Source organism: Poecilia formosa, unplaced genomic scaffold (genome assembly GCF_000485575.1).
Source record: "Poecilia formosa unplaced genomic scaffold, Poecilia_formosa-5.1.2 Scaffold55, whole genome shotgun sequence".
NCBI lineage: Eukaryota > Metazoa > Chordata > Actinopteri > Cyprinodontiformes > Poeciliidae > Poecilia > Poecilia formosa.
In genome coordinates, this window is record NW_006799994.1 from 82,700 (window position 1) to 92,836 (window position 10,137).

Below are 10,137 nucleotides of genomic sequence, written 5' to 3' on the forward strand. Positions count from 1 at the left end.
TGTGTGCGTGAGAGGAGAGGAAAAAGATGGAGGCCCCCCTGCTCGGGTCTGTGGAACCAAACGGCAATAACACTTTGTCTTCTTTAACCAAGCTTCTCCTTCAAGGTATCCCTCATCCTTCTTCTGCGGTTCTCTCCCAACTCTTTTTTTCCTTTCCGTTTCACTTCCCTTGATCCGTCTTACTCTTTGTGTTACTTCAGGACTTTATTAGGTTTGAGAAAAATGTGCTATCTCCACGTTCACCTGCAGCTGGTTGCGATCGGCAGCCCCTGGGGTTAGTGCTTCCCTGTGAGCCGGCCCGTTCGAAAGGTTGCTTGTTATTACTTGTGGTGCCATCTGCGTTGCATGGCAACCATTGATGCAGTGTTGTTTGCACCGTGTATCCCAGAGGTCACTTGTCAAATAGGGTTTGGGGTTATAACTATCATTTCTTCTCAAAAATATCTGTTAAAGAAATGATCCGGCTGTGCAGGGAGAATGTCTTTTTTTTTAGCGTTGTGTTGAACATCTTTTTGCCATTTGATGTATTTTTCTCCATTGGGGCACAAACTGCAATAACTTTTGGTAATATTCCACACAGGCAAGAAAAAACTTACAGATTTTAGTGACAACTCCGAAAACCTTCAAGGCAGGGGTGTCCAAAGTGTGGCCCGGGGGCCATTTCTGGTCCTTGAAATGATTGTGTTTGGCCCCTTACATGTTAAGAATGGTAAAAATTTAATTGAAAATGTGTGCCATTACTAAAACTAAAAGTAGAATATGATTCTAAAACAGCGTAAAAATTCTACCAGAGGAATCCAAGTCAATGGAAGAAAGCCTAAACTGTCTGGAAGGCGAGATTTTAATCAATCAGAATTGGACTGGAGTGTTTCTCAGCTGGGCAGGGAACGACTTGGGAATCCCTCAAGTTAGTGGAAGAAAAGAATAAATATAATGTGCTAGAAGATGTTTTACTTTCAGATAACCCAGTGTAAATGATAATTTTATTTTAGGCGCTAAGATGCAGTTAGTCGGTGTGGGGTGCAGCGCTGCTCACCGCCTCATCACCGTCATATCACACAGACAATTATCTGGGTGCCGTTGTCATTCTATGTATTTTACTATAACATTTTTTTTATTATTGACTTAAACCAACCTCCTGTTTCTGGCAGAAAAGCTATTTATAAGTTAGTTTAGTCTTATTTTAAGAGTACAAACACATTTTCACTAGAAACTAGACTAAAAATACTAAGAAGATTTTTTGTTTTGCAGTGCAGACATTAACATCGGTTCAGTTTTGACCACTTGATGTGCTGTTTTTTACTCTTTCAGGCTGATTTAATGTGGAACGGCTTAATTCAGGCTGCAGTTCGTCCCGTCTGCATCTAAATACTTTCATCATTTCCAGTCTGCAGAGAACAATGGAAACGTAAACCGAGCATCGGCTTGTTTCTGTTTCATCATTTTTACGTTTTTTCTCAGAAGTCACCTTTTCGAATCGTTCTTCCCTTTTCCCTTTTTGCCAATTACTGTGAATCGGTGCAAGATGACCACCCAGGTCTCAGATCTTTGTCACTAATCCCCACCCAGGCACAAAGCCTCCCCCCCGAGAGGAAACACATGCACACGCAGAGGAGCTCAGCATTAATATTTTACTAATATGACAGTTGGAGATGATGTGATTTGATGCGTGTGTGTGTACGCATGTACGTGTGACGTGCACCCATCACTTTTAATGAGGGCAGGCGAGGCATATGGAGAGGAAGTGCAGTTTCCCACAGCCTTTTATTTTCCTTTTTTCAGTGCAAGTGCTGGCTTGCATATGTGTGGAACAATAGCAATGAAGGATGAAGGTGTGTGTGTGTGTACATGTGTGTGTGAGAGAGAGGGTGAGAGAGAGGTGGAGATCAAAAAGACAGATGGGTAAAGTCAAGCATTTCATAAGTGTGAAGCTCAGACTTCTGTTCTCGTCTATTTGCAGGATTATTTACAGCAACGGTCCAAGAGGAGCGATCACTGATGTACGGAAAGTCATCGATGCACACAATCAGTGACAGAACTGAGCGAGCAGGCAGAACATCACCTTTCTGCTGTTAGACAGAGATGTGAAGAGTACACCAAAAAGTAAGAGTCCAAGAAATTACACAACTAAAAATAAAAAAAGTATTTAGTAGAAAATCTATTCAAGTTCAGAGTAAATGGATCAAAATATAAAGTCAGGTGAAAATTTTGGTATTTTAAGGATGAAAATGACAATAAGTCAAACTTATGAAAGTTTAACAGGAACTGCAGGTCTGTGTCTGGTGAATTTTTGGTTAAAACAGTTTTGATTTTCATTCAGTGGGTAGAAAATCCAGACATTTTACTCAAGTGAGAGTAGAAATACTTCATAATAAAATTACTCAAATAAAAGCAAAAAGTATAAAATGCTTATTAAAGTACATTTTAAAAAAGTTACTCCAGTAAATGTAACTAGTTACTACTGCAACTTGGCTGGTAACGATGCATAAAAACCCTTCAGATCACATCTAAAAACTAAAATTTGAACACTTTCATCCAATGACTGATAAAACAACTTTAATTTATTTTTTAAAAATAATTAATTTTTTATAACATTTCACAGTGCTGGAGAATCAATTTGCTGGAGGATAACCAGCAAATTGATTCTCCAGCAAAATTTGTTATTGTGACGGTCAAAGAAAGGAAGTTTGTCAAACGTTCAGTCTTTTTAAAACTTTCTGTTATTCCTCTGATTATAGATATGGGAAAGTTTGATCCGATTAATCAGAAAAAGACAATAAAACAGCAACAAGTTGAACTAGGCCAGTTTCTCCTGGACTTTATGTTTATATCGCTGCAATCGATGGGATGTCGGCGTTCAGCAGAAAGCAGCGGATTGCTTATTAATAAAAACGAAGAGCGATAAAAACCAATGAAACAATAAAGAGACGCACTAACAGAATAAGAGTGTTTTTAATGGAGGGAGAAAAGAGCGACAGAAGAGGCCGGACTGAAGGCCAGACGCTGAAACAAAATTAGAGTCTATGGTGCAGCTAAATGTCAGAGAGTGTGTGTGTGTGTGTGTGAGTGAAGTCGTTCCTCTGACCGTGGACATGCGAGCTCTAATCTCCTCTTACCCCTGCAGACACACACACGCTCCCACCTCATTAGCAGCAGGACATGACATTTCAGGACCGTTCTGGCCGGCCGATGGCAGAGGAGGAAGGCGAGGAGGAGGAGGAAGATGATGACAGAATCTTTAATAATTTCTCGTTTTGATCCGGTTCAGACTCTCCTGCCGTTAAAAGTAGCAGAAAGTCCCTCTAAACCGACAACAAATTAAAGGGAAAAGATTCCCACATCATCAACAAACACGTTTTTTTTTTTTTTAACATTATGTAATGCAAAATAAGTGGCAGATTTACATTAAACAACCTAATCTCCAAAGTAAATAAATACAAATATCAGAGAAACAAAAAGAAAGGAAAAACAATACTCAGTATCACTCTCTTAATTTCCTTCATACGCTTTAAGAAACTCAATCAGCAGTGACCTTATTTCTTCAAAGCAAACAGATTTACTGTTGTTTCACCGTTTTAAGTTGTCTGTTTTTGTCAGTTTAGTTTAGAACCAGATTAAAACAGACATATCTTCACAAATAAAGGTAAACGGGTCCATTTCTGATCCAATGATTCAGTCAAATTAAACTTAAAGTTTAGCACCAGCCCTGTTCAGTCCGCTTTAATCTAGAACGTGAGTCAAACCTGAGGCCTGAGGGCCAAATCCGGCCCGCCAAGAAGTTTTATGTGGCCCTGTAGAGACGCCTACAGGGCCACAGAATATTCTAGATAATATTCTAGATAATTATTGTATTTTTATTGCTGTTTTCTGCATTAACTCCTTGTCATTTCATCATAGAGCATCATTTGTATCAGGGGCTTCATTTGATAAAAGGTAACTTATTCTGGATTAACCCGGTGATTTTTGAAGATGCAATAATCCAGCTCAAGGGGAAGGGATCCCCGTCAACTTGACATTTCAGGTTTTCTCAGTCATGTTTGTTTCCTCAGTTTGTTGTTTGACTGTAAAAGTCTTGCAGGTTTTATAATGTCCAGACGGAGTATTTATTTTTCTGTCTGTAAACTGCGACGAGCGCCTGCAGAGCTGCCGGTGCAGCCGGGAACGCCGCTGCTGGTTAGGCGCCGCGTTAATGTCAGCGAGCTGATTGGTCGATCGGGTCATTTTGATGCTTCTCAGAGAAACCCAGGAGGCTTCATGAATCAGACGAGCTTCCTGATTCATCCATCTGAGGCTGCAGAGAACCCTGAAAGTATTCACACCCCGTTGAACTTCTCCACATTTTATCAGGTTGAATTCACATTTTAGCTTCATGGGATTTTAGGCAACGGAGAAACTGAAATCTGAATTTGACTGGAAATTATACATGGGTTTCATAATTTTTACAAATAAAATTCTGTATCTAAATTTGAATGTTCATGTGGAAAAAGTTAAAGTAAAAAAGATTAAAACTCTAAAGTGCTTAAAATGAAAACATAGTCAGAACACCAACTTCTAGATTGAAAACCTGATAAAAACTTAAATGGTGAATAAAAAACTCAGTTTGGGATCAATGGAAACACATAAATTAGGGATTTTAAAAGCCTTTCTAAGTTCAGCTTACCAACAAAAACAGCAGGAAGATCTGCAGACGTTCATATTTTCCTGTTTTACAGCAGATTTGCTTCATCTTCTGCATTCAGTTTGAGCCAGGATGTCATTAGTGCTATTTCCTGTGTGAATTATGAAAATAGGTGATTATTTTCCACTTTTACATCCTGGATATGAATTAAAATAAAATAAAACATCTATGCAGATATATATTGTATTTTTTTCACTTTTCCGCCCACTTCCTGGTTTCCATTAGCATATATTTGCCATCTGTTTCCAAGCACTCGGCCTTTTTCCGCTCTGCTGTCCGTAACTCGCGGCGCCGCAGCTACCCAGGTGTTTGGGTTTAACAGAATCATTTCAGCCTTTCCAGGAGCTTTCATCGACTGAATGAAGTTTGCCGCTGCGTCAGAGTTTGATAGAGATATGTTAACTCATCTCCTCCTCCTTTCTTCATCCATCCGTCCGTTTCTATTCTTCCGCGCTGCAGCAGATGATTCTTTTAATGGAAAATTCAAACAGACCAGCCCCTCCTCCTCACCTCATTTCCCACCTTGTCTCCCCTTTCTTCGCTCTTCTTTTCTCTGCCTCCATCCTTCTCACCTGCCAAAATATCACAAAGCGTTTTCTGGTCCGTGTTTTGCTGTCGGAGACGCTGATCGATACGGTGGAAAGGCCAGGCAGGCGAGGAAACGGCAGCAGCCCTGATCCTGATGGCTGGACTCCCGTCTTAAATCATCCAAGTTTCTGGCTTTGTTGGTTTATAACTTCCTCGGAACAAAACAATGTGCTGAAGCTTTATTTTGTGCAGGTTTAAAAACTTTTTGAATATATTTGGAACATATTTTCTGTGCTGTTTCGGATCCACCAAACATTCTTTTGGCAGATATTTTATTTTATTAAATTTGCAGCCAGCTTTCTGCAGATGGCCATAAAACGAGTCCCTGGTGCCCAGATTCTTACATCGTTTCTCAAAAAAATAAAAATAAAAAAAAATAAGTGGACGGATGAAATTTAAAACTGAAAAGCTGGATAATCTTCATGAACTTAATCTGAAAACCTGAAAAAATCCATAAAGAACATCAACAATTAAATAAAATATAATCTTAATAGTTACATCATTGCTAAACACAAGTAAAGTTTACTGATGGTATATTGTTTTTATTTGCTCTTTTTATACATATTAGTCACCATATTATAATTTGTATATTTTTTCTAGATTTTAAAAAATATATCTATTTTTTTTTACCTGCTCCAGTAACACCTTTATATATTTAAATTTAATTGTTTTTCAGTATTTATTCTGTGTACTCTAATATTTTTGTTGCCATTTTTTGTGAAAAGACAATAAATTAAGTCTGTAATTAATTCAAACCAGGAACTAATAAGTATTAATAATAATAATGGATGTGTTCGGGATTGTTTTTTATACTTTTGTAAAGTTAGTTGCCTTAAAGAATAAATTTAAACAGAATTTATTTAGACGTATGTTTTGTGTTTTTCATTTTATGCAATATTTTTCTATTGTTTTTTTTTTTTTTAAACACTGAAAATGACTGTTGAGTAATATTTAAATATTTGTTTGGCAGATGTTTATTTCAGGCAGCATCAATGTGTTGAAAAACTACACGAGGGCAGAAGGGATTGATTTGTAGCAATCGATTAATCGTTAACTGGAGCATACAGTGAAGGCCATTTGCAAAATGTACATATTGTTTGTACAGATTTGACTTAATTACTTCTGATTGTGTTGGTCTTTAAGCAAATTGTCCTTTTTTGAATTTCAATACTCAAATAAATGATTGCTAAAGTTGGTGATTATTTCCATTATCGGTTAATCTCGAATAATCGTTGCAGATTTATGCTGAAGTTTGCAAAATGTAAAAACGCTCAAGTGTTTGTATGTTTTGGAACGTGAATATTAGAGGATTTCTGCAAACAAAGTTCTGCTGCGGTTCTGCTTCTGCGGTTTCTGCCATCACCAGAACCAAAGACAGAACCTTAAATTTCTCTGCAGATGAACCCAGGATAGTAATAAATTGAATTTTCTCCAAAAAGCAGCCAGAGGTGAGTTGCAGAGCTTATCCTGCGAGGTCAGGGTGTGCTAACCTCCTTCACCAATGAGTGTTTCTGCGGAGGAAACAAAACTGTGCTGGAAAATAAAACGAACAGGAGCTAAACATCCTGCTGACTGCGAAGCAAAACAGAGACAGGCGGTTCTGATGAGACGAGATGTTCCACTCTTCATGAACCTTGACCTTTCGGTGAAAGAGCAGGAGTGCATCAGACTGAAGCAGTGAAACGTAAAATGCACGAAAGCTCAGAGGAAACCAGGGGAAGTGTGTTTTTATCTTTATATTTAAGTTTTACAGGATAACTTTATGCTAATTAAGTTGTTGGCATCAGAACAAATGCTTCGTTTTACTGTTAGCTTTTATATAAAATCCTTTAGAAATTGTAATTACTGCTTTACACAATCACTATAAAGCCATATTGTGTCGTGTAAAATCTGAACTGTTTAAGTATCTGAGTTTCGGTTGTTGTAAAATCTTTGCACTGATCTGTTGCAAGGTTACTGTTTGTTTCTTTTCTTCTGCGAGTTTAGATCCAGCAGATGGAGTCTCCTCATTAAAACCAGCTGAATCTCCAGTCTCTTACTGTTTGAGTGGAACATCTCTGCAGCTCTGTTGTTCGTGCCAACATCCTCACCGCAGCAGCAGCCTCCTCTGCTGCGCTGCTGATCAATCTGGTCTCAATCACCTGTTCAGCAGAGCGTGCGTCGTTATCTGGGTTTGCTTTAGATGACATTGTTTTCTTAACTCAGACTGTGTGTTTTAAAAGCATATTTCCATACAGAAAGAAAAAAAGAAGAAGAATATTAAGGTGCATCTAAGGTGCATCTTCCCATGAAAACATATTGCTTTTGCAGTGGAAAATATGTCTCTGAACACCATCACGATATTTTCCAGATTATAGCAGCAGTGTGCTTTAAAAAACACCAGTCAGGTGTTTCTCTTGGGCAATAAGTTAATGTTTTTTGTGTCTGAATTAGAATGTAAAGTCACTCATCAGTAGCCACTCCCCGTTACCTAGCGACTGCAGCTGTGTTCTGCCCGTTACCTAGCAACCCAAGCTGAGCTCTAGCACGTTTGGTCAGCTGGTTTTACCGCTGTGTGCGCAGTACAATGGTACACAAGTTGAACGTTTTTGACTTTTGTAACTCAGAAAATGTTCCAAGGTTTTTTTACTTTTCAAACTCAGAATTTTCCTTTTTCCTAAAAATTGTCTGAGAATAATTTCAAATTTTCATTTTTTTTCTAACAAATTTACACGTCCTTCTCAGTTGTTTCCAACGCCGTCATAGAAGAGAGCCGTTTCAAAAACCTCCGGAGTGTAACATCACAAATCAGGAGCTGCTCGTTACCTAGCAACCACAGTGAAGTCCAGCACATTACCTAGCAACCAAAACTGAGCTCCAGCATGTTTGGTCAGCTGGTTTGTGTTTTGTTGTTAGCTTACCACAAACTACTTGCTGCATTCTTGTTGGCTGTATACAGGAGGCTCCACTTATGCTTTTCAAAGATGTATGGTTGTATAGTTGCGCATCTATTTGTACCAATTTTCACATGCGAGTGTAAACATTGAGCCAGCGGGTGTGGCCAGCAGAAGCTTAATTGAATTTAAAATATCCTAATAAGTAATAGTACAATAACCGTATTAAATATAGCGACCTGCTTTAAGCTCGATCTTTATTGTTTGGGTCATTTCAATCAGATCCACCTTAAGTTGGAGAAAGAAAGGACAGATTTTCTGTGAAATGGGTTCCAATAGCAACCAAATAACCATCAGTACTTAAAGTTAATCACAGTAGAATGACCTCTTGGATTAATTAACAACACACTTTGAGCAGATGATAATGACTTTGTGCTGGTGGTGTGGAGTTGGCAGTTTCCTGACCACAGAGCCACGTGACGCATTAGCGGGTTCAGAAAGCTCATGTTCCACAGGATGGAGAACATCAGCATAATAACGCAGCATTCCTGATGCGACTGTAAGTTTTGATAAGGTCAGCCTCTTCAGAAAAGTGGCATTTCTCCTCCGCTGAACCACAACAAAATCCAAACTGTCAGTGATGTTGAAGAGGCATGACTCCTCACGCATTTAGGGGTGAAAAAAGCAATTAGTGTCCATTACTGGGAAGTCAGGATATTAACTTTGGAACCTGTGGCTGCAGAGCAGCAATCAGTGATCTGCATGAAAACAGGTCATTGTGTATTCTACAGTGGGTTAGCTACTTATGCTAACTCTAAAACATTAATCATGAATACGGTTTCCGCTAACACTACAGCGTTAAACCAAAATGGCATTTAATGGAAGCTAATGCTAACACTAGCCTTGAAAGTCTACATTCTTGAGCACCAATTTAATTTTGGCATTATACATGCACAGCTCTTAAACATTGTTTTATTGACTTGTTCTCTATGCCCATGTTTTATTTTGTTCCTGTGTGTTTCTGGTTTGAAATAGTTATTGGAAAAGAGACAGACATTAAGAGAGGAAACAGAATGGCTGCATAGTCTTACCCCTCTTCAAAATAAGAGCATGTAAATGTCTAACTATTTGAAGAATTTATAACAGTTGATAACCAAAACTTTAATACACACGACAAACTTATTGGTATTTAGTGGAAGCTAATGCTAACACACTAAATTCAACCATGAGTCAATATTTTACTTGATCAAATATTTTGATTACTCCATTACTAAAATATTCGGTTTTATGAATGTCTACAGAGACCAGATGTAACCCTTCAACACAAAATACCACGATCCTTCTGCAAGTCCAGAAAAAACACAAAATATCAAAAATTACATGATTTTTTTCCTTCATTTCCGTTTTTTTTTTTTTTTTTTTTGTCATATTCATCTTGTGGTAAAGCAGAGGAGTGAAACAGAAATGACACGTTAAACAGAGGTGGATGCGCTCTCTGCCAACACCATGGCAACACGTGGATGTTACCTTGAATCAAACGGAGAAGCTGTTGTTTGCGTTTCTCCAAGCAAGCTGAGGCATTCTGGTTATTCAGAACCATTTACTGCGTCTTCCTGGCCCTCTTACTTCTTCACATTTTTGGTTTGGATCTTTTTATGTTTGGTTGTTAATCGGGATTTGAAGGATTTGCTGCAGCTTTTAGATCCTCTAGAATAAAAAAAAAAACTTCAACAGCAGAGGCTGAAAATTAAAATGTGTATCTAAAGTGTAGACGTATTTACTGATAAAATATTGACAGAAACGGCAATAACCAAACATTCCCTTATAGAAATTTAATTATAGACACAGGACATTTGAAAGAACCGAATACAAACAGTGATTTAATCGATTCATTGAGTAGTTTGATTCATTAACCAACTAGATTTGCATTGGAGTGATATCTTCACTAATGTCATGGATGGAAAATGATGAGTGGGATCCTGATAGCAGACATGAGTG

At 38.1% G+C, this 10,137-nt stretch overlaps 1 long non-coding RNA gene across 1 annotated transcript in view; it reads left to right on the top strand.

Annotated features, from left to right (window-relative positions):
• Positions 1-5,859, top strand: part of LOC103138814 (uncharacterized) — a 29,227-nt gene extending 23,368 nt beyond the window's left edge. Inside the window, exons 3-4 of the long non-coding RNA XR_476328.2 lie at positions 1,961-2,103; positions 3,125-5,859. This is a non-coding gene — a long non-coding RNA (uncharacterized LOC103138814). The remainder of the gene's footprint in view (positions 1-1,960; positions 2,104-3,124) is intronic.
• Positions 5,860-10,137: the final 4,278 nt, after the last annotated feature.